The following is a 24,607-nucleotide window of genomic DNA, read 5'->3' as shown; positions in this document are numbered from 1 at the left end:
AAAAGTTCCCATCCTGCGGGAAATTTTTAAATATTAAAAAATCATAGAAATACCTAATGCGATTCCGTATGATTCTGGATAATGCCTAGCATAGTAATATACATTGACCCTAGACTTAGAAAACCACTCAAGGCCTAGTTATTAAGACACACTCCAACTTTGGAGGTTATGAGTGAAAAAACTCAATTGGTTATTTATCACTGAAAAGCGAAAATAATTAAGTGAAAAAAACACTCTAGAGTAACTTCCTTAGTAACCAGGTCCCAAGGGTCTAAGCTTGTTACATAAGTTCATCATGTTAGTGTCATTTTATACAATTCCCCTGTGGGGGTACATAATTTGCATAAAAGAAGAGAGACAATATTGAGAGAGAAAGGGGCAAAATTGCCTTGATGCCTTCTGAACTTCAATTTTTTTTATTAGTGCCCTGTCCATTGGGCAATGGAGTCTTCGTTCCCTGCTATGTACATCTGAGCAGGTAATAGCTACTAAGTCGGCTTGTGACCTAACACATTATTTTATGGTTCTAGGTGCTAGTAGGCTAAAATTAGAGTTTGAATTCCTCATATAAGTAGAGGAATGATTCATTGTACACTTGAGAACTTCGGACCACTTGAGTAATTCAACCTTCTTTTCTTTGGAGAATTCGGATCTATTGATATATTTTGACATTTGAAGCTAAAATGTTTGTCTTTGGAGCTATTCTTTGGGTCAATGGATGGAATATTTTGCATGTTATCTTGTAAGTGTGCTTATTGTTGAATATTTACTTTCTTCATGTCTAATATATGGAATAATGTTGATTCTAGGTTATGCTAACTATGCCCTAATTGGTTGAAGACATATTGAATACTATCTAGATGATCTATTGCATGCATTACTCATACATAACATGTGAATTGAATGTCTTAGTGGTGAACTTTGATTAAGCTCTCCCATGAAAAGTCCATTTTCCATTGTATAGATAATTGTTTGAAGTCTTGTTGCTAGGGCATCAAGATTTTAGCCTCCTTAGAAAACTTTTGGCTAATCTAACGCATCATAGACTCCACAATCCCAAGGAATAAGGCATTGGCCTACTTTGTTGGTGATAAATCTCTCTTATCTTCCATAAATTCATCTTCTAATTTAGGCCTCTTCAAGGATAAGCTCACGAAACTAGGGCTTAGTGCAAATCTATAGGCAAGGAACATTTTGGGGATTGGAGAGCCTAAACATCAAAAGGAGGGTATTTTCCACAAAATCTCTTGTTTTGGTGGGCATCCACTTCAATTTTATCCATAAATATCTTCGCCCTAGTTTGTAGCCCTAGTATGAAATCCTAGTTTGTGTTGCTTTAATTTAGAAGCTTGCTTGAGGGTTTCATGCACCTTTGTCCTATTGAAGATCATCATTGGAAACCCTTTCCTTGCATCTTGACCCTAGGTTTCCCTAACACTCAACCAATTAATCAAACCCTAGGTCATAGATTGCACTCCCTAGGTCTCTATAGAGAAAGCAAATTGCCTCCAATTGGAGCCTTGAGACATTGTTGTGCCTTTCTTGTAGGGTGCCTATTTGAGTCACCTTGTACCCTAAAATTTGATTATCTATCTTAGGTGGCCTTATCACATATCAAGACTCCTACCATCAGTGAAAATCTGTAAAGAGCAGGGGGTTTTGGTTGTGGTGACAATGGGCCATCACCCCATTGTTGTCACTTGGTCTAGTTTTAGACTTGTAGGGTACCCCTCTCCAAGGTCTGCTATATTTTGGGGCAACAATCCTTATGAGGTAGGTAGAGCTCATGCTAGGCTTTTGCCCACGTGCTAATCTTTATGTCCCAACCATATTTTGCATTTTGATTTTTCTTTCTTTGTTTTGTTGTGGCCATGATATGCTTTTTCCTTTTCTTTTCGCTGCTTCAACTTCCCAGGGCAAAGTTGTCGGGCCCGACTTAAGGTATGTGAACATATGAGTGCCAAATCCCCAAGAACCAATGACAAGTTGTACCCGAAGAATGGAAATGAGATATAGGGCTTGTAATGTGGGATGGAAGGTGTTAAGTGTGATATAGGGTAGATGGAACACACTATCTCGATCATGGATTTCTAGGTAGTGCCCCTTTTATAACCCAAAGGGTCTTAAAGGAGTTCCCACTGGACTAGGATCAAAGATTAACCTCCCTGGTAAGGTGAGAGAACAAGAATATGGTCAAGGTCTGCTAGACTTCTAGATCACCATATCATCCATACTAAATGCCCAAAACAAACAAGTATAAGCACCCAATTGCAAAATGATCAAATTACCTTTTGAGTAGTTGCCTACCTTCATCCAAGTGCTAATGTCGAATGGGTGAGAGGCACAAGGATGATGGAAGTGGTGGAGGTACATGGCATATCATAGTCTAATGGTGGCTGACATTAGCTGCCTAGTTGTTTGAATGACCAGCTAGCTATCAAATGGAGGAGAAAAATTTCCTCCTATGGGGTTACCCATTTTGGTGGGTAACAGGGCCATTATCTAAAGATGAAGGCCCAAGCAAATTTTGAATAAAAAATATTGAATTGATTTGATTGGGTAGAATTTGTTGTGTCAATTTTTTCTTCCACTAATTTAATGTTAATAATGTAGTTGTGTGTTCATTCAGTAGATTTGTAATCTGCTAGGTCATTGGATTTCTGGGTGCTAGGTTTGCAGGAAAGTTAACAAAGTGAAGGAGGGTGCTCAAGCTATTAACCTCCAAGGTAATCAAATGGATTAATTTAATCATTGAATAGTTAAATCAACCTCAACATGTGTCACCAACTTTCTAATAGTCACCAACTTATGAAATCAATGTGAACATGTGTCACCAACTTTCCAATAGTCACCAACTTATGAAATCAATGTGAACATGTGTACCAATGAGGCGGGGTGCACCCCAATATTTGTTGTACCACAGAAAAATGATGTATCTCATAGCAAAGACCACCATGATAACAACAAAATATGAAAATAAAAGCTCCACCTAGGTTTGGACCTAGTGCACACCACCAAAGGATTAAAGTAGTAAGATGGGACTAAGGATGCGTGTCCTAGTATATCCATTCTGAGACTCTTGTGTACCTACATTGGCTATAAATGATCTGCAAGGGGTCATCAACCAAGCCACGAGAGCAAGGACTGTCATGAAATCAATGTCATAGGGTTTGTTGAATTTGAACCTTGGATCGAAATTTGGCGAACCTCACAAAATATCTTCAATTTCAGTCAAGTTCGTTAAAGTTCGGTTCAAGTTTTATTTTCCATTTCCTTATTTTACGTTATAGACTCCACAATATTTTAATTTTGGAGTTCGAATCTCTTTGAATTTTAAAGTCTTGTTTAAATTCAAATTCATTTTGCCCTACTAATTCAGTTTGGGCCGTCAGGTCTGTGGATGAAGGCCTTCTATGATAGCTGATAGGGTCATCTATATTCAAATTTTACCATTGTAATGAAACGTGTATGTTGTATGAGCACCATCGTGCCTCCAAGAGCCAACTAATGTAGGTAAAATGTGTTCTAAGAGACCATTGATGGAGCTGCACTTGCACAGAGAGGAGTGACGCTTTGGTAGGTTAGGTTATCAACTTCATCACTTTATAATTCAAATCACATTAAGATAGTTCTATAATTTGCTTTATATACATATTGTTTTATGTATATTAAAAATAACAATATATTAATATTATAATGAATTATAAATTAAATTTTATCGCATTGTAAATTATTTACAATCTTTATTGTTTGTATATATTAAAAAATAATATATTAATGTTATAATGAATTATATTTTATGTTAAAGTTGATATATATATATATATATATATATATATATAGACGTTCAGATGGTTGGGCAGAATGTTATCTTCCCCACCCGGGTTCAAGTCCCTGCTAGTGACATGATGAGTTTTAATGCCTTGATAAATATTGTTGTAATGACTTCATGCCTATGAATAATATTGTATTGGCTTCAAGCCTTGTGAACTCTTAAGTGATGATACCTGTGGGCTAGCCTAGTACGAACAACCTCACTCTAGCGCTCACTCTAGCCCTCACTCTAGCCCTCAGGTTGAGAGGAAGCCTGATTTTTGTTGATGTTTTTTTTTTTGGGTTAGGTGTTGCTCCGACACTACATCAACATCTTGAACTTATTGGTGTCCGATGAGAAGTAACGGGAACACTATCCCAGGGTTTATAGCCTCTTGAGTAGGAGTTGAATCCACGCCAAAAATGGCGCAACTCAACCCTCTCGCTTGTCAAAGAGTTGCAGTTGGCTAAGAAGTGTTGAAATTTGGGCAGCTTCTGGACGAATTTCCCCAAAGGGAACCCTAAGTGCTCCAAAAGAAGCCCAAGTTGAATTTAATTGGATAAAAGAAAATATTACTATAAATTATTAAGGTAAATTGAGCAAATAATTATTAAAGAAAATATTTATTTAAAAGAGAATTTCTATTTTTATTTTTATTTTTCTGTTACCGTTCAAACTAGTAGGGCTCTTAGGAGGGGATCCTAAAAGGGCAGCTGCTAGGTCAAGGGAAACAATGGAGCGATAGCCCATTGTCACCTTAGCTAAGGCTCCCTGCTCTTTACAAACTTTCACCGATGGGAGGAGACCCGATATAAAGGGAATCACTAGATGAATGAGCCAATGAAGGATGAGGAGTGATTCCTAAGGCCTATTCACAAGAGAGACTCAATTGTATGGTTTGCTTGCTTGAGAAGCAAGGTATAAGGCTCCCTAGGAAGGGACAAGGGGATTTCAAGGGCTAGGGTTTGAGGATAAGACTTGTAAGGAAGATACCTAGTCCTAGAAATCCTTGTGAAAACTTGGTTTCCAAGTGGTCTTTGTGAAATTAACTTCAATAGGTTGTGGGACCACACGGGACCAAGTGGACCCAAAATTAGGTCAAGGGGATGGAATTGATCAACCAAGGGTGTGCTTGACCTAATTGAGGGGGATAAGGGGATCAAAGGAGAAATTTTCAGTAATTTTGATGCAATGATCCTAAGGAGGTCACTAGCCAAGGGAAACCAAGGGCGAGAATCAATCTCGGGGCTAGGGCTTCAAATATCTCAAGATCCCATTGTTGAAATTGCTTCAAATTTGGAGGGCCTTTAGAAGACACAACAACACAGTTGTGGGCAAGAGATTGAACTTTTTGGATGAGTGAATCATGAGAAAATCGATGCCTTAGGTCACCTATGGAGGCTAGCCCTAAAAAGGAAGAGAGAGAAGTGAGATAAATATGCTTTTAAGTGATCACCTATGGAGGATTAGTGCCTAGTCCTTTGGGAGATATGGAGCCAAGGAGATTTTAATATTTGGAATGGATTCACGTAGTCAAGGAGGCCTTAAAAACAACTTCGCATGGCATTAGGGAATGCGAATAGCTGCTTCAAGATCTTTATACTTCAATTTGCAATGTTTGATGACTTATCAAGATAAGATTTTGACACTAATCGTCTCTAGGAATATTCACTCATTCATACATGGCCCATGATATGATGCAATGCTATAAAAGATCAAATTTCCACAATTTCGCATTAGAAAAGCAGTGAATTTCAGCCTAGTATAGTGAAAATCGCAACAACATGCTTGTGACAAGAGAAAATAACAAGTATATCATTTAAAGAGTACTTACATGTAAGAAAGAGTATATCCAATCATCAACATAATGCCAATAATGAAGCTCCAAGACAAAATGAAAGAAATCCAAACATCAAAATTCATCCATTCATCCGAACTCGTCCTCCGAAAGGATAGCTAAAATCTCACAAGAGAAGATAACCCAATCCAAGTGATGATGATCAAAATGAATCATCTTGCTATAATGAATATAATTCATATAAAAATAATAATGTAAATATAAAATATAATAAATAATAAATAATACTTAATTAGCTAATAGTTACTTAGTTAGTAATGAAGAGGCACGTCTTAAGAGACATGACCATTTACGAAAGGGTGCCTACTTAGGGTATATAAGTAGGCCCTCATTCGCATTTGTAAATATCTTACATCAATTCAATATACAATATTCAATATACAGTTACATGTATTACAATGGACATTTACGTCTTTGAAGTATTTTAAAGATTTCCGCTGCGTATACGACTTTTGGTCGTTACACTCGCTTCTATTTATAGTATATACACTCTCTAATGAATTCGATTTAGCTAAATTGGCCTAATTGAGCCCCTAAATAAAATAGTGTGCATAATAACAATACTTTTGGTGACAAGCCCACCAAATAGCTCAATAATACATGAATAAGCCTCTCAAGAGGGCCAAATGATCAATAAAGTGAGTCGTTGGGCCTTTGAGGAGGCCTAATGAAGTCCAAGGGGTGCCATGATGTAGAAATGGACTCCCAACATAGTGGACAAGGGGTTGGCCCCTTGTTTTCCAAGTAAGAACCTGTGGTGCTCCCAAGTGGGTGTGGGGGCACAAGGACATCCTCATGGGTCTCCAAGTGGATCGAAAATGCCTGTAGACCATCTGTAAGGGCTAGGATGGTGATGTAAGCCCTCCCTCTACAGCGGGAGACATCCTCTAGACCTTGGAACATCTGCCAAGTGTATGGTGCAAGTGTGGAGCCGGTTGGGCATGGTGAACCAGGTGCATCATCCTCATCCCAAAAGGTGGAACACGAGCAATCAATGATCGATGTTGGGGATCCATGAAGTAATATCTACTATGGTGGAGGTCTATGGCTCTCAACGCTCACCCTACAAGTGCCAATGTGGCCCTCTAGAGGGCTAGGACCCCGTATAGGGAGACGAAGCCCCAAATGAAGACCCACCTGCAATCCTGCATAAGATCTAATGCGTCCCCTTGCCCTCCAATACAACAAGTCATTAGAATACTCAAGTAATAAAGCTTACAAGTCATGGGATCAATGGGGCACTTCATGGTGGCATGCCCTTCCATAGTGGGCTTTGGGATGTACAAGTGTCTCCAAGCTCAATAGGGGGTTAACCAAGGACCCTATTAGGTGGTTTCAACCTCTAAAGGGGGTGACATGTCCATGGTACATCCTTTAAGTGGTAGGTGGAAAATGATATAATAATGGAATGGAGTGGGGATCAGGGGAATCATCCAGACCACATGTCAAGGTTCATGGGTAGCTATAATAAGGGAAGCCCACACTTGGGTATGTGAGTGTAGGAGGGAGAAAATCGTGGTACATGAGTTACCTTGGCCTTTGTTTTTCCACCCTTTTTCATATGCCTTTTGCCTTTTATTGATTTTTCTTCATAAGTGCTCGGGCCTCCACGGGATACCCCTTTAAGGTGGGGCAACTCATCTCTCACTAAGGGTTGGGACAATCATTGGTTCCTTAATGATAGAGGGGGCTCATCCAGGGCCCATAGGAACCAGGACGATGGCCATGGATAAGGGGTAGAGCTCATGTTTGGCTTTTGCTCACACGCTAAATTTGTGTGTCCCGACCATCTTTTACATTTTGTGGTACATTTCCTGTTGAGAGTGGCCAAATTATGCTTTTCCTTTTCTTTTTAGCTGCATCAACCTCTGGGGCATCATTCCAGGCCCGACCCAAGTGTGGACAAGGGGAGGGGGAAGCTAACCTTATGTGAACCCAGTGAGCACGTGGACTCGAACGGGAAAATGGATGAATGGGGCTAAAATGAGTAGAACGAGAGCGATATAGGTGGTATCAAGAAGCAGGACCACACAACCAAAATCAGGATTTCCCATGTAGTGCCAACCCAAAAGCCAAATGGTCAGTAAAGGAGATCCCACGAAACTAGGATACAAGGGTAACCATGAAATCGGGTAGTGGAGACAAGAATACAAACCTAACCCATTCTTTCCACTAAATCCCCCCACCAATTCATGCCCAAAAGTTCCCATGAAAAGTAAGGAAAATTGTTGAAGTATACCAATGAAAAGTCATACCTTTGGGGTCAAGAGACCCACCTTCAAAAATACATTCATAACAAATGGGCGAGGGACCACATGGCTGGCTCAGGTGGCGGAGAAAGTGGCACATCGAGCTATCTGGGGGTTGCAAGGGGCTGCTGGTTGTTGACTGAGGACCATTTAGGAGAATTATTTTTTTCTCCTATGCATACTACCCACAGGTGGTGGGTAACATTTCACTCCAAGCTAAATAGCCGACCTCTCGAGTAAGGCCCTTCATCACATTATATAAATAAAGATCTTATTGATCAAACAAAACATACAACCATATGGTTGGCAACAAAATCTGAGGCTCAATCACATAAAGTCTATGACTCATATTTTTCTCATGGCTCGAACAATTGGTTCATTGACCTTCTTCCAACACAGATTGATTCGTTGACAATATTTTTGGAACTGGGAAATAGTTCGACAACAGACTTCTATAGCTCGCATCGCAACCCTATGACTCTCTTTCTAGAAGCATCATGACTCTCGCTCGCACTAAAGATGTGGCTCTATTACTTTGCAGTGGCTCACTACATAAGTTTTGTGGTTCGATACATTTATACAGTAAGTAGCATCTCTTTGCTATGAGTCGTATTTCTTCACTGTGGGATCGCTATGGGTCATATCCCTTTTCTACGAGTCGTATCTCTTCACAGTGAGTCGTTTCTCATTGCTGTGGGTCATCTCGTTTCTATAAGTCGTATTTATTCACTATGGGATCGCTGTGGGTCATATCTCTTTTCTATGAGTCGTATCTCTTCACAGTGAGTCATTTCTCATCACTGTGGGTCGTATCTCTTCACAGTGAGTCGTTACTCATTGTTGTGGGTCTTATCTGTTCACCGTGAGTGGTATCTCACCATTGTGGGCTGTATCTTATTGGCTTGCTTAACTTGCATTTATATGGTTCATGATAACCCTAATATGTGACAGTAAGTTCATATAGTGGTGAGACAATATTCTATGCGATTATGACTAGAACGTATTTGATGGTGACTTAGAAATACATTGTTGTCTTGGATCCAACAATGAAACTTGATAGATTTGTCACATTGTTTATATTATCATGGCACAAGGTTATTTGTCACAATACAGTGAAGGAAGTAAGCCTAATACATCTAACCAGCTAGGGTTTTTACTAACATGCCTTAATCAATGCCTTTGCTCTTATATGAAGGAAGTAAGATTTATTATGATAGTGTTGCTTATGATATAGTGATGATAGTGTTGCTTATGATACAGTGACAAGAACGTCACTATGATACAGTGATGACAACGCTGCTTATGATACAATGACGACAACGTCACTATGACAGTGATGTCAATGCCTCTATGACAGATATAACACATATGATATTGTAGCAACTCTCTTGGATTTGTTTCGGCCAATTTACAAACCGAAGTTGTGAACTGACCTACGTTTGCCCTATGAGGCTTGACATTTTTGATGATGATGTCTCATGATTATTGTACTTTGTATCTTAGCTGAACAATTGATGAATATCTAATAGAAGAAGAATTTGAATTGGATTTCCCGCTTGTGGGGTTTTTCCTTGGTCTCTGACCAAAATCCTGGTGTCCTCTTTGTACATGCTTTTCTTTTGTTGTTACTTTATGTCCCATTGCAATGTCGATGTTATTGTTCTTTCTACATAATTGCTAATATTGTTAAGATGTTATTGGGTGAATGTGATATGTAAATGTTGGAAAATCTTAAAAATGCAATTATCTACAACAAAGAACAATGTAGCCCTAAAAATTAACATGGTATCAGCGCTGGGTTGAAGAAAAGTCATTAAAGATCACAACCATGAAGACAGCTATGATGGATTAAGTAGAGTGAAAGGGATGAAGATGGTAGAGACCTAAAAGAAGCTAGGGTTTGTAGGAAACCCTAGGGAGACCTTTTTGCAAGTACAAGCTAAGGTTTGGGAGAAACCCTAGGAGTGGCCTTAATTTGAGAAAGCCCTGATATGATTCAGAATTATTCATGATATGATATGAACAATGACATGCCATTCAATTATTCAAGTACTTGACAAATTTAGAGAAACTCTAGTATGAATCTTCCTAATATCACATGATAGGTGAGAATTCCTCGATAGATTTAGAGAAACCCTAGGAGTAGGGTATGCTGTAGATCATTTGGTTATCATATACATTGATGATTGGTCTTTGTTGCCGATGAAAGAAGATAAAGGTTACAGGTGGTATTCATGAGGATGCATCTCTTTTGAAGACGATATTAAGAAATGATCGATGGATAGTAATGCCTCCTGGCTAAGAGGGAGCTATGAGCCTCCTCCAATCTACATTAAAGATAAGTAATTTCAAGACTCATGCCATTTCTTTGTGAATTTATTCTTTTTGATTATTGATGATTCTTCTTGCATGAGTATTTTATTTATTTCACTAACTTCTTGGATGAGGATGTGATCCATCTCGAGGATCATCAAGATGCAAAGCAGTGCAGGAAGAACAAGCTTCTAGAGGGAGTTGGTGGAAGAAACTTCAAAGGAAGCAGGAGCAAGATAATGAAGAAGCCACTCTCACTTATAGAGAAGAAAGACAATCTTGTCTCATCATCAGGCACACTTTCTATGATTATTTACTCTGACATTATTGCTCTTGCTCTTGTTTTGGGATCTGCAGACACTTCAGAAGGATGTGAGGACCAAGTCCTCTATATTGAGATTGAGAAGGATGTAGAGCCATTCCATGATTAGAGTGGCACTTCAAAATAGACAAGAGCTCAAGACCTCGAAGGAAGGGTTGCAGTCTCCTTGGTTGATAACTATGATTGAAGAAGCTTCCTATTTAGAAGGAGTAGATTGAAGTGCACCAGTCTGATATGATGTTGAGAGCTATATGTCCTTCATGAAAGGACCATTCTTGATGACTAAGATGTAGCAGTGTTTGATGCTTCTGTGATATGGTTCAAACTATTATGAGGAGTATGCTCTTAGAGAATGAAGGTTATGATGAGATCTTGACTTCCGTTTCCTGAAGTGCTATTATCAGATGTATGTGAAGTAAGCTTCCTCCATGTTGTATATAAGGAAGAAACATAACTTGGAGCTACCCTAAGGCTTTCAGGCACATGAGATTAGATTCACGATTGTAGATCGAAAAAAGTTCCATATGAACTCGAGCAAGCCCTCTGATCTTGACATACTTGGATTGATGATCATATGATGCAGACACCAACCACTCTTCAGGTTGCATGTATGTATTTGATATTTGATTATATTCGCTGATAACTTATTTATGACAGGATCAGACCATCTCAGTATTCAGTTCCAGAGGGAGCTGACCGCAGAGCCCTAGTGATCAACTAGAGATTAGAAGTGTAATAGAGAGATGATGAGGACGTTCTTGTAAAGGGAAGTATGCTTGGCATGATGGATTACACTGAAGCAGTCGAGAGAGCCTCCTCTTCAAATACTGTTTTGATGGATTTCCATGATGAGTTGATAGTTAGATGAATTCTTGATTTGCATTATGTACTTTGAGTCATATAGAGTTGGATATGTATATTGGTATGTTGCATAAGCTGGTAATTTATGATCTAAAACCCATTGCTGAATACTTGAGTCTATATGGATATGATTGAGCACATTTCCTGGATAAGACAGGTACTGGAATTTGTTGCTTTGAGTGGCAGTATGCATTGGTGCTAGCATAACTGGCTGCAAGTGAGTATGATTGAGAAAGCTCTTTGAAGCTGTTTGAACATATGCTGGGCACGACTATGATATACTATGACATATTGTGGGATTTGACATGCATAGAATCATGTGTTCCATGATAGGTCCGAGCACATTGAGATCATATATCACTATATCCAGGATATGGTGCAAAGAGGAGCTATGAGACTCCATTACATTTTGATTGATGAATAGACAGATAGTTGGATTCTTGAGTTGAAACATGTACGCTTGTGGTTGACCTGATATTCTCTTGGTGTCATGCACTATGGTTAGGACTAACAACAATAAGCCTAGTGAAGGCACTGATGAGAGGAAGGGGTTCCGGGCTGATCGAGAACATTGAGCGTAGCTCTTCCCCCCTATTGAGCTCCTAGGGTGAGGAATGGAGCAATAAGGGCTCCTGGGATTGAGGGAACTCTAGACAATAGGATAGGGTGTGATGCTTACCATTGTTTTAAAACTAGGTCAGTCGCACTCAGACTCGACCTGGTTGATCGAGCCATACCCCTGCCCGGATCGACTAGGTCAATTATCCGGTTTGACGGTTAGTCTATTACTGAACCGACCGAGTTGGTCATCGACTCACCAAACCGGCTGGATTGACTGAACCGGGCTTAAACCGGCCAGCCTCAACGACAGGAAAAAAAGGTAGGCTAAGCGGACTTGAAATCCTTTTTTTGTTGTTTAAACTATTTCCTAGCCTCTCTACCCCTCTCCCACGCCTATAAAGGTGACCCAACCCCCTCATATTTCCTCACAACTATCTCATTGCATTTGTGTGAGTATTTGTGAGGAGTTTGTGAGTAGTTGGAGTTGATTTTTGGAGCAACATTGGGGAGGTATGCCTTCGATTCAGAGTCTGAGCCAGATGATGTTGCATTTTCTAGCATTAGTGACTAGTGATCACTATTGAGTATTCTATATTAGTGACTTGTAGTCCTGCAGTTGTATTGTTTTGTTGTTGAGGCCATTTAAAGCCTCCTTGGTTATGTGTTTTTGTTTTGATCCCTATATATTACATGTATTAGACAGTGCACTCGGTGCCATTTTGATATAATAGATATATTCATGAGCATATTTTGATCATATGTTGTCTTCTCTCTATTATTCTAATGCTTTGAGTTTGGAAACATGACTGAAAATCTTTAAAAATATGTTTTTAACTTTTTTCATAAAAAATTAAATATTTAATGTACTTTTTACAAAGACCGAGTCATTGGAATCAGTTAATCCGAGTCAATACTGGGTCGAAGTTGAACCTCGGCCAGTTCCGAGTCTTAAAACTATGACCCTTACCCCTGTGGTAAGTCGATCTTGACTATTGTCGTTGTAGGGTGTGTGTGTGATCCTTGTCATTTACGACAAGTGGGTATCTCCCCCTACCATCAAGTCTGGGACTTGGCAGAGTATACCCCAGTTGGCATCCTACCCACAAATTGGGCTTGTCGGGATTGGTCCTCCCAATCTGACTAATAGGTTGAGGTGATTTGAGATAAGATGTGACCCTTACCCAACTTGGTAAGTTGACCTCGCTCAAGTCTTGAGATGCAGGTGTTCTACCACTTGACTCTTGAGGGTCTAGATGGAAAGATCAACGGACAATAGGACAAAGTGTGATCCTTAAGTTGATCTTGCTTATTTGTCATTAGACGATAGGACATAGTGTGATCCTTAAGTTGATCTTGTCGATCTCACCTATTTGTTAGTAGACGATAGGACATAGTGTATCCTTAAGTTGATCTTGCCGATCTCACCTATTTGTCAGTAGACGATAGGAAATAGTGTGATCCTTACGCTGATCTCGCCTATTGTCACAGGTCAATAGGATAGAATGTGTTCCTTACCCTTGCAGTAAGTGGATCTCGCCTATTACCCTTGGATATAGGGTGGAAGTTGGGCTCCCCTACGATGATTCTTCTTCTTTAGATCGAGACATCATTGTTCAACTGATGATCAAAGGAGAGACAAGCTGAGATGAGATGTGTTGAGATGGATGTCTTGTTGATATGGCTGAGATGAAAGTCATGAGATTAGACTTGGAGACTAGTAGGGTTTGAGGATTGATCTCCCCTATCTTTAATTGTGCATTATTCTTCTTCTAAGAGACATGACAAGATGTAAGGATGATGCAGTTGCTTGCCTTCTTATATATTGAGACATATCATTCGAGATGAGATTGTTCTGGGAGGGAACAAAGTAGAGCAAAGATGAGATGTTTGATGCAGATGGAAATTCCTCCCTAGTTGAGAGGGAGTGTTGGAATTTGGGCTGCTTCGGGATGAATTTCCCCAAAGGGAAACTATAAGCGCCCCAAAAGAAGCCCAAGTTGAATTTAATTGGATAAAAGAAAATATTGCTATAAATTATTAAGGTAAATTGAACAAATTATTAAAGAAAATATTGCTATAAATTATTAAGGTAAATTGAACAAATTATTAAAGAAAATATTTATTCAAAAGAGAAATTTAAAATTTTGGATTTTCGCTCCATGCTAAATAGTCGGCCTCTCAAGCAAGACCCTTCACCGCATTATATAAATGAAGATCTTATTGATCAAACAAAACATATAACCATATGGTTGGCAACAAAATATTTGAGGCTCGATCACATAAAGTTTGCTGCCCATATTTTTCTCATGACTCGAATTATTGGTTCTTTGACCTTCTTCCAACACTCACTTTGATTCGTTGACAATATTTTTGGAATTGGGTAATAGTTCGTCAACAAACTTCTGTAGCCTGCACCGCAACCTTGTGACTCTCTTTCTAGAAGCATCATGACTCTCGCTTACACTGAACTTGTGACTCTATTACGTTGGTGTCTCATTAGAAATGTTTTGTGGTTCAATACATTTATACAGTAAGTTGCATCTCTTTTCTATGAGTCGTATTTCTTCGTTGTGGGATCGCTGTGGGTCATATCTGTTTTCTATGAGTCGTATCTCATTGATGTGGGTCATATCTCTTTTTTATGAGTCGTATCTCTTCACAATGAGTCGTTTCTCATCACTGTGGGTCATATCTCTTCACAATGAGTCATTTCTCATTGCTGTGGGTCATATCTCTTCACTGTGAGTTGTATCTCACTGCTGTGGGTTGTATCATATTGTCTTTCTTACATTGCATTTATATGGTTCATGATAACCTTAATATGAGACAGTAAGTTCATATAGGCGATTATGACTAGAACATATTTGATGGTGACTCAGAAATACAATGTTGTCTTGGATATGGCAGTAAAACTTGATAGATCTGTGACATTGTTTATGTATCATGGCACAAGTTTATTTGTCACAATACTGTGAAGGAAGCAGTGCTAATACATCTAACCAATTAGGATTTTTACTAACATGCCTTAATCAGTGTCTTTTCACTTATATGAACGAAGTAAGATTTATGATGACAATGTTACTTATGATATAGTTATGCTAGTGTTGCTTATGATACAATGATAACAATGTTGCTTATGATAAAATGATGACAACGTTGCTTATGATACAGTGATGATAGTGTCATTATGACAATAATGTTAGTGCCTCTATGACTGATATAACTTATATGATATTTTAGCAACTCTCTTGGATTTGTTTCGATCAGTTGACAAACGAAGTTGTGAACTGACCCAGGTTGCCCTAGAAGGTCTGACATGTCTGATGATGATGTCTCATGATTATTTTACTTTGTATCTTAGCTGAACAATTGATGAATATCTAATAGAAAACGAATTTGAATGGGTTTGCCCCCTTGTGGGGTTTTTCCCTGGTCTCTGACCAAAATCCCGGTGTCCTCTTGGTGCATGCTTTTCTTCTATTGTTTCTTTATGTTCTGTTGCAATGTTGATATTATTGTTCTTTCTACATAATTGCTAATATTGTTAAGATGTTATGGGGTGAATGTGATATATAAAAGTTGAAGAAGCTTAAAAATGCAATTATCTACAACAATGAACAATGTAGCCCTAAAAATTAACATGGTATCAGAGTTGGGCTGAAGAAAAGTCATTAAATTTCACCCCCATGAAGACACCTATGATGGATCAAGCATAGTGAAAAGGATGAAGATGGTAGAGACCTAAAAGAAGCTAGGGTTTGTAGGAAACCCTGGTGAGACCTTTTTGCAAGTACAAGCTAGGGTTTGGGAGAAACCCTAAGAGTGGTCTTGATGTGAAAAATGGCTAATATGATTCAAAATTATTCATGATATGATATGAACAATGAGATGCCATTCAGTTATTCAAGTACTTGACAAATTCAAAGAAACTCTAGTATGAATCTTCCTAATATGACATGATAGGTGATAAGTGCTCGATATATTTAGAGAAACTCTAGGAATAGGGTATGCTATAGATCCTATAGTCATCATATACATTGATGATTGGTCTTGGTTGTCGATGAAAGAAGATAAATGATACAAGTGGTATTCATGAGGATGCATCTCTTCTGAAGACGATATTGACAAATGATCGATGGACAGTAGTGCTTCCTGGCTAAGAGGGAGATAAATTCAAGAGGGAGCTATGAGCCTTCTCTAATCTACATTAAAGATAAGTACTTTCAAGACTCATGCCATTTCTTTGTGAATTTATTCTTTTCGATTATTGATGATTCTTCCTACATGAGTATTTTATTTGTTTCACTAACTTCTTGGATGAGGATGTGATCCATCTTGAGGATCATTAAGATGCAAAGCAGTGTAGGAAGAGCAAGCTTCTAAAGGGAGTTGGTGCAGGAAATTTCAAAGGAAGCAGGAGCAGGATAATGAAGAAGCCACTCTCATTTATAGAAAGACAATCCCATCTCATCACCAGGTACACTTTCATTATTATTATTTACTTTGACATTATTGCTCTTGCTCTTTTCTGGGATATGCAAGCACTTCAAAAGGATGTGAGGACCAAGTCCTCTATGTCGAGATTGAGAAGGATGCAGAGACAAGAGCTTAAGACCTCGACGGAAGGGTGGCAGTCTCCTTGGTTGATAACTATGACTGAAGAAGCTTCCTATTTAGAGGGAGTAGATTGAAGTGCACCAGTTTGATATGATGTTGAGAGCTATATGTCCTTAATGCAAGGACCGTTCTTGATGACTAAGATGTAGCAGTGTTTGATGCTTCTGTGATATGGTTCAAACTATGATGAGAAGTATGCTCTCAGAGGATGATCCGATGAAGGTTATGGTGAGATCTTGACTTCCGTTGCTTGATGTGCTATTGTCAGATGTATTTGAAGTTAGCTTCCTCCATGATGTATATAAGGAAGAAGCATAACTTGGAACTACCCTAAGGCTTTCAGGTACATGAGATTAGATTCATGATTGCAGGTGGAAGAAAGTCCCATATTGACTCAAGCAAGCCCTTTGATCTTTGCATGCTTGGATTGATGGTCATCTGATACAGACAATAACCTCTCTTTAGGTTGCAGATATGTCTTTTGATATTTGGTTATATTCGTTGACAACTTATTTATGATAGGATCAGACCATCTCAGTATTCAGTGCCAGAGGGAGCTGACTGCAGAGCCTTGGTGATTAACTACTTGAGACTAGAAGTGTAACAAAGAGATGATGAGGATTTCCTTTTAAAGGGAAGTATGCTTGGCATGATGGACTACACTGAAGCAGTTGAGAGAGCCTCCTCTTCAAATAAAATTTTGATGGATTTCCACGATGAGTTGATAGTTAGATGAATTCTTGATTTGCATTATGTACTTTGAGCCATATTGAGCTGGATATGTATACTGGTATGTTGCATAAGCTGGTAATTTATGATCTGAAACCCATTGCTGAATACTTGAGTCTAAATGGATATGATTGAGCACATCTGAGTGTTATCTGCCATGATTTCTAGGATAGGACAGGTGTTGAAATTTGTTGCTTTGAGTGGTAGTATGCATTTATGCTAGCATAAATGGCTGCAAGTCAATATGATTTAGAAATCCCGTTGAAGCTATTTGAACATATGCTAGGCACGACTATGATATACTATGACATATTGTGGGATTTGATAGGCAGAGAATCATGTGTTCCATGACACGTCGAGCACATTGAGATAAGATATCACTATATCCAGGATATGGTGTAGAGAGGAGCTATGATACTCCATTGCATTTTGATTGATGAACAAACATACAGTAGGATTCTTGAGTTCCAACATACAAGCTTGTGGTTAACTTGATATTCTCTTGGTGTCATGCACTATGGCTAGGACTAACAGTCGTAAGCTAATGAAGGCACTGATGAGAGGAAGGGGTCCCGGGTCGATCGAGAACACTAAGTATATCTCTTCCCCCCTGTTGAGCTCCTAGGGTGAGGAATGGAGAAGTAAGGGCTCCTGGGGTTGAGGGAACTCAGGACAATAGGATAGGGTGTGATCCTTACCCCCATGGTAAGTTGATCTCCCTTATTGTCGTTGTAGGGTGTGTGAGTGATCCTTGTCATTTATGACAAGTGGGTATCTCCCCCTACCATCAAATCTGGGACTTGGCAGAGTATAACCCAATTGGCATCCTACCCACAAGCTGGGCTTGTTGGGATTGGTCCTCCCCATGTGGCCAATGGGTTGAGGTGACTTGAGATAGGATGTGATCCTTACCCTACCTGGTAAGTCGATCTTGCTCAAGTATTGGGATGCAGGTGTTCTCATAGACAAGACGAGATGTAAGGATGATGCAGCTGCTTGCCTTATTATATATTGAGACATATCATTTGAGATGAGATTGTTCTAAGAGGGAACAAAGCACAGAGCAGATGAGATGTTTGATGCAGATGGAAATTCTTCCCTAGTTGAGAGGGAGTGTTGAAATTTGGGCAACTTTGGGATGAATTTCCCCAAAGGGAAACCCTAAGTGCCCCAAAAGAAGCCCAAGTTGAATTTAATTGGATAAAAGAAAATATTACTATAAATTATTAAGGTAAATTGAATAAATAATTATAAAAGAAAATATTTATTTAAAAGAGAGTTGAATTTTTAGATTTTCCCTCCAAGCTAAATAGTTGGCCTCTCAAGCAAGACCCTTCACCACATTATATAAATAAAGATCTTATTGATCAAACAAAACATATAACCATATGGTTGGCAACAAAATCTTTGAGGCTCGATCAAATAAAGTCCGCGGCTTATATTTTTCTTATGGCTCGAATTTTTGGTTCATTGGCCTTCTTCTAGCACTCATATTGATTCGTTGACAATATTTTTGGAATTGAGCAATAGTTCGTCAACAAACTTCTCTAGCTGGCACCGCAACTCTGTGACTCTCTTTCTAGAAGCATCATGACTCTCACTCGCACTGAATTTGTGGTTCTATTACTTTGTAGTGGCTCATTACAGAAGTTTTGTGGTTCGATACATTTATACAGTAAATCGTATCTCTTTGCTATGAGTTGTATTTCTTCACTATGGGATCGCTGTGGGTCATATCTCTTTTCTACAAGTCGTATCTCTTCACAGTGAGTCGTTTCTCATTGTTGTGGGTCATATGTCTTTTCTATGAGTCATATTTCTTCACTGTTGGATCGCCATGGGTCATAGCTCTTTTCTATGAGTCGTATCTCTTCACAATGAGTTATTTCTCATCATTGTGGGTCGTATCTCTTCACAGTGAGTCATTTCTCATTGCTGTGGGTCATATCTTTTCACTGTGAGTTGTATCTCACCATTGTGGGTTGTATCTTATTGGCTTGCTTAACTTGCATTGATATGGTTCATGATAACCTTGTGAAAATTCCTAGATCTAACAATCTCAGGAATCCTACTGCAACCAGCTGAATCTACTTCACCTAGATTGTAAATTACATTACAAACTTATTTCAGCTTTCTTCTTGAAACATTGAAGTAAATTACTGAAGCAGCCTACACCAAATTAAATATGATTCTGAAACATAGAAACTGAGGAAGGAAATGCAAGCACACAGGACCCCGTTATTTTTGGACAAATGTCCCCGGAGAAACCCAATGCGGGAAAACCGATGTAGCAGCTCTGAGGGCTTTATTATTATGCGGGAGGAAATTTGAGTACAATTCTAGGATGCTCAACTAGCAATCCAATACAGAGATAATACTGAACAAAAGACTGGTGAAATGATCTCACCCTGTCACTGGGAGAATCCATGACTGATCTTGCTGAACTGGAGGCGCTGCGTCACCCTCTGCGTGGTCTCTACATAGAACTGCGTCACTCCTGGCAGTTTTTGCATCACCCTTGCTACGTATTACGCTGGCCCTCTTTCGGATCCTCTGCTGGCTGAGAAAATCGATCTTCTGCCTCCCGGACTCACACCACGGCTCTCGACTACGGAAACTCGAATTCCCTTAGCAAGAAACTCGACTTCCCTTCAAGGATTGCACTGCCTCTGCATCAGCACTGCGTGGGCCAGTGTCAGCCCCTCTCTGGACGTTTTCTGTCCTCTCTCTGCCTCATACTCTCCAGAACTTCTTTCTTCCGGATTCTCATTGCCCCTTCGCTGCAAGAAATCTCCTCAATCGATTTTTCCTCCTGAGAACTTCTCACTTTAGAAAATCGATTTCTTGATCTCTCTTGGTGTATTTTCCAAATGACCCTCAAGCCCCTTCTTATATCTTCCTGTTGGGCAACCAACGGCCTAGATTAACTCCTAATCAAAGGCTCAGATCGTTTTGACTTGATATCCATCTTTATCTAGAAGATTCACCCACAATTAGATTAATACCCATTAATATTTTAATTTTCCTATGTTTAGACTTAGGAACCCCATTAAGAATATTAATTATTTTAATATAATAGTCTCTGGGTGGAATTTCCCAATACGGTTTTTGGGTTCTTTGGAATGCATGTGCCCAAGCCTCCTTGCAAAATTTGAGGCCTAGAGCACATCCGATGCTATCCCAAATCAACAAACCTTAATATGAGATAGTATGTTCATATAGTGGTGAGACAATATTCTATGCGACTATGACTAGAACATATTTGATGGTGACTTAGAATACAATGTTGTCTTGGATATGGTAGTAAAACTTGATAGATCTATGACGTTGTTTATATATCATGTCACAAGGTTATTTGTCACAATACAGTGAAGGAAGCAACCCTAATACATCTAACTAGTTAGGGTTTTTACTAACATGTCTTAATCCGTGTCTTTGCTCTTATATGAAGGAAGTAAGATATATGATGACAGTATTGCTATGAAAATGATGTCAGTGTCTCTTATGACAGATATAACATATATGATATTGTAGCAGCTCTCTTGGATTTGTTTTGGTTAGTTGACAAACAAAGTTGTGAACTGATCTAGGTTGGCCCTTGGAGGCTTGACAGGTTTGATGATGATGTCTCATGATTATTATACTTTGTATCTCAATTGAACAATTGATGAATATCTAATAGAAGAAGAATTTTAATGTGTTCCCCCTTTGTGGGGTTTTGACTTGGTCTCTGACCAAAATCCCATTGTCCTTTTTGTGCATTCTTTTCTTCTGTTGTTTCTTTATGTTCTGCGGCAATGTTGATGTTATTGTTCTTTCTGCATAATTGCTAATGTTGTTAAGATGTGACAGGGTGAATGTGATATGTAAAGGTTGAAGACGATTAAAAATGCAATTATCTGCAACAAAGAATAATGTAGCCATAAAAATTAACAGGAAGAGTCCTACAACTCACAACCCTAACAAAAGAAACAATATATTAACTAACTACACTAACCCTAAACACCAAATTATTTACAGAAGCAACAAACTAATCAATGCTCGAAGGTTTTGACCTTAGAATACTGTAGTGCCCCAGCTGCATTAAACTTGCAAATTAAAGAAAATAAATTGACCACAAGAACAATTTAAAGCATTATACCTCCTATTAATAAACCAAATATTTATATACACCAAACATTGGTTAAATTTTTGGAGGCATATTTTGGATATTAATTGTTCCTTTGTTATTTAGTTTAATTGTTTGCTTATATATGTTTATGCTACAAGGTTGGAATTTTGTCAACTTACATGAAATACATAATTGAACTATGATGAATAAGATTTCATTAAACAATAATTAAATATTGAAACATGTTATAGCCAATAAATAATTCTTGAATCTAAAACATAAACAAATTATATACAAGACAAAAACAAAGCTAAAAGAAGTACGACTACAAAAAAAGGAACTAAAAGAAAATGCAGATAACCTAAAAGTTAATATAATAATTAACAAATTATTTACTAAACTAGGGTTAGTGTAAGAAATAGTAAAATAAGGTAAAATGCACAAAATTTACATAACATCACAAGGAAAACACATACACACATATACATTACATAACTTACGAAGTAAAAATGAAATAAGTTAATAACACATTTATACAGAAAGCAAAAGTAGATTAAAACATATTTGAAAAGACATAAGCCCAAATGCTGGAATAGTCACTAAGGCGGGATATGACCAACAAATGATTTCTTTTTTATTACGCTTTGAGCATCAAAGTACATCTCTGCAGGATCGAATATGCATGAGAATAAGAAGGTGATACGTAGTCAAATTTAAATTGGTCAACAGGTAACAAGAAGATCTTATCCTGCAAAACCGTCACATAGTTAGTTCCAACTTTAATGATAATAACAGTGGAAGAAATGCAAAATAAGAATCTGTACTTTTGTCCGGCTGTTAATCAATAGAACTCTGCATTCACGTTGAAGGAAGCACTCTGAAAAGCAACCTGCAAACCAGCAATGATGTCATAGAAGCAGAGATTCAGTGCATGAAGAAGGAACCAGAAATAAAAAGGGAAAAGCCTCACTACTGGTCATGCCCTTGGGCAACATCTGGGTATGCAAAGTTGTGAATCCCTTGAATTGGATAGTCTGCTGCCTTTTATAGATCTGTTCTAGTTGACGGATGTCTCTGATACTCTTCAAATGGCTGTTGGGTGAGTGCTGGCAGTTGCATTCGTTAAACTTTTTGGCAACTGTTCGATTTTTTTTTAATTCTTATTGTATCGGTCTACATATATTTGTTCTCATTCTTATGCCAATTAATGAATATAATTTGCCTATCTTTCTTTCGTTTTTTTTTTAGCAAACCAACCACTAAACATTAAGAAGAGCTTTTGAAAATATAGACCAGGATTTGAATGAAAATGAAAACTCTATGTCGATCTTTGGTGTTGGAGTAATATTTTGCTCGTGGTGTTTATCCAGTTATCATAATATGGAAGAAATGACTATAAAGTAGACAAATCTTCTTTATTATCTGTACACTACAGGTCTCCCTTGGCAATGGCGCTGAGACAGTGGATCGATCTACGAATGTTCCAATGTCATGAAACTCGGCATCCACTAAATGTGGATTCTTTGCACTGTGTCGATGCAAAATATTTTAAATCACTGAATGTTCATTCCACCGCCAAATGTCATCCTCCCATAGAGATGTGTAGGTGATCTCAATATATTGATACATAGCATCTAAAAACATAATGATAAATGTAATAATTCCAAGTTCAATAGCAGTATAATCCACGAAGACAACAAACTCTGTATGAAAAATAATATGTTAGACTTCCTTCGAAATGCATGTCAACTATGTCAGAATCCGAGGTTGCTTCTGAATTTACTTTCGTTTCCTTGTTCTTGTTGCGTATGCCTTGGTAGGTCAATGGAAGAAAAACTTTATAGGTCCTTCATGAGATAGGCAGATTCCATCTTCACCTTTTGGTGTAATAATGAAACGATCAAGTAAAAGATGAGGAGTGGAATTCTCTACACCAATTTTGCCTTGCAGGTGTTGTATAAGCTGTTGATCTGTAGGATCAAATTTCACTCTTGAAGGGAGGCCAGGACAATCTCCAAATGCCCTTTTGCATTCAATCTCGTGACCGCATCCATGACTTTGTCGAATTCAATGTTCTTGCAGTTTAGCGTTGATTAATTGAGAAGTGCTCGTTGGGATTTTTGGCTTTTCCTCTAGCAATTCTCCATGGAGAAACCACTCCATTCTTTCACTTGGAATAAGTAATTGGATTCTTATAACACAATACATACAAATACATTACCAAATTATGGATATTGAGTAATCAGCCAAACGTAAATTCTGTATTGTAGATGAAATTTCTCTCTTTTTGTTTATTCTATTTTCGAAAACAATGGCTTCAATATATTTTGCAGGTCATCCCATGCATGTTGCACCGTAAAACATTGCCAAAACAGTACTCCAATCTCACTATATTGGGCAAGTCCTAGTAACCCTGCTAAATGATGGTTCAACATGGATTCTACTTCCTGGAACCAAGCCAATTTTGGGGCAGCTTTGTGATAATGGAACCAACCAGCAAAAAGCATTAACGCTGCAAAGATCAATGCACCAATTGCAGTGCAGTAAAGTTGTAATTCACTGGTTATTCCAGATGCTCGCCAAATCTGGAAGAACCCAGAGGTTATTTGTATCCCTCGAAAACCTCCACCTACATCCCCATTCAATATTTCTTGGCCTACTATTGGCCAAACTATTTGGGCACTGGGTTTGATGTGAGTGGGATCAGCCAGCCATGCTTCATAATTGGAGAAATGAGCGCCGGGGTTCCCTGGATTTGGAAGCTATCACTTGGTAGGTTTCCATACCAAGGCTCAATTCGATCAAGTCCGTAGCGTCTACCAATTCCGCCATATCCCCTTCTCGAAGAACAAGATCATACCTTGATCTAATCCTATTATGTAATATCCATCAGCATTATTCATTGGATATTTTCTCAATATTGGGTGGGAGAAATATCCTCCCCTACTCCCCTACTCCCCTTCTCTCCCCTTCTCTATCTCTACCCCAATCGAATATGACTGGGAATCATTATATTATTTATCCATTTGAAATGCAATGTTATTATCCTCCCCTAGTCGATTTGGAAGAGTGAGTAAAACGATCGATATCAATTGACCCTTACTTCTCCTTTCTTTCCCTTGAAAGAATCTACATTCAAACAATGTTCCGTTGTAATCGTAATCTGGATTGC

General features: G+C 38.5%; 1 protein-coding gene across 2 annotated transcripts in view; it reads left to right on the top strand.

The window, feature by feature from the left end:
- LOC149263398 (uncharacterized) overlaps positions 1 to 24,607 on the top strand; it is a 110,465-nt gene that overhangs the window by 62,476 nt on the left and 23,382 nt on the right. The window lies entirely within an intron of this gene.

The sequence above is a fragment of the Pinus tabuliformis genome, chromosome 6 (assembly GCF_031772625.1).
Source record: "Pinus tabuliformis cultivar Carrire ecotype Pingquan chromosome 6, CPIR1, whole genome shotgun sequence".
Lineage (NCBI taxonomy): Eukaryota > Viridiplantae > Streptophyta > Pinopsida > Pinales > Pinaceae > Pinus > Pinus tabuliformis.
Note: the sequence above shows the minus strand (reverse complement) of the source record. Positions and strands in the feature narration are given on the sequence as shown.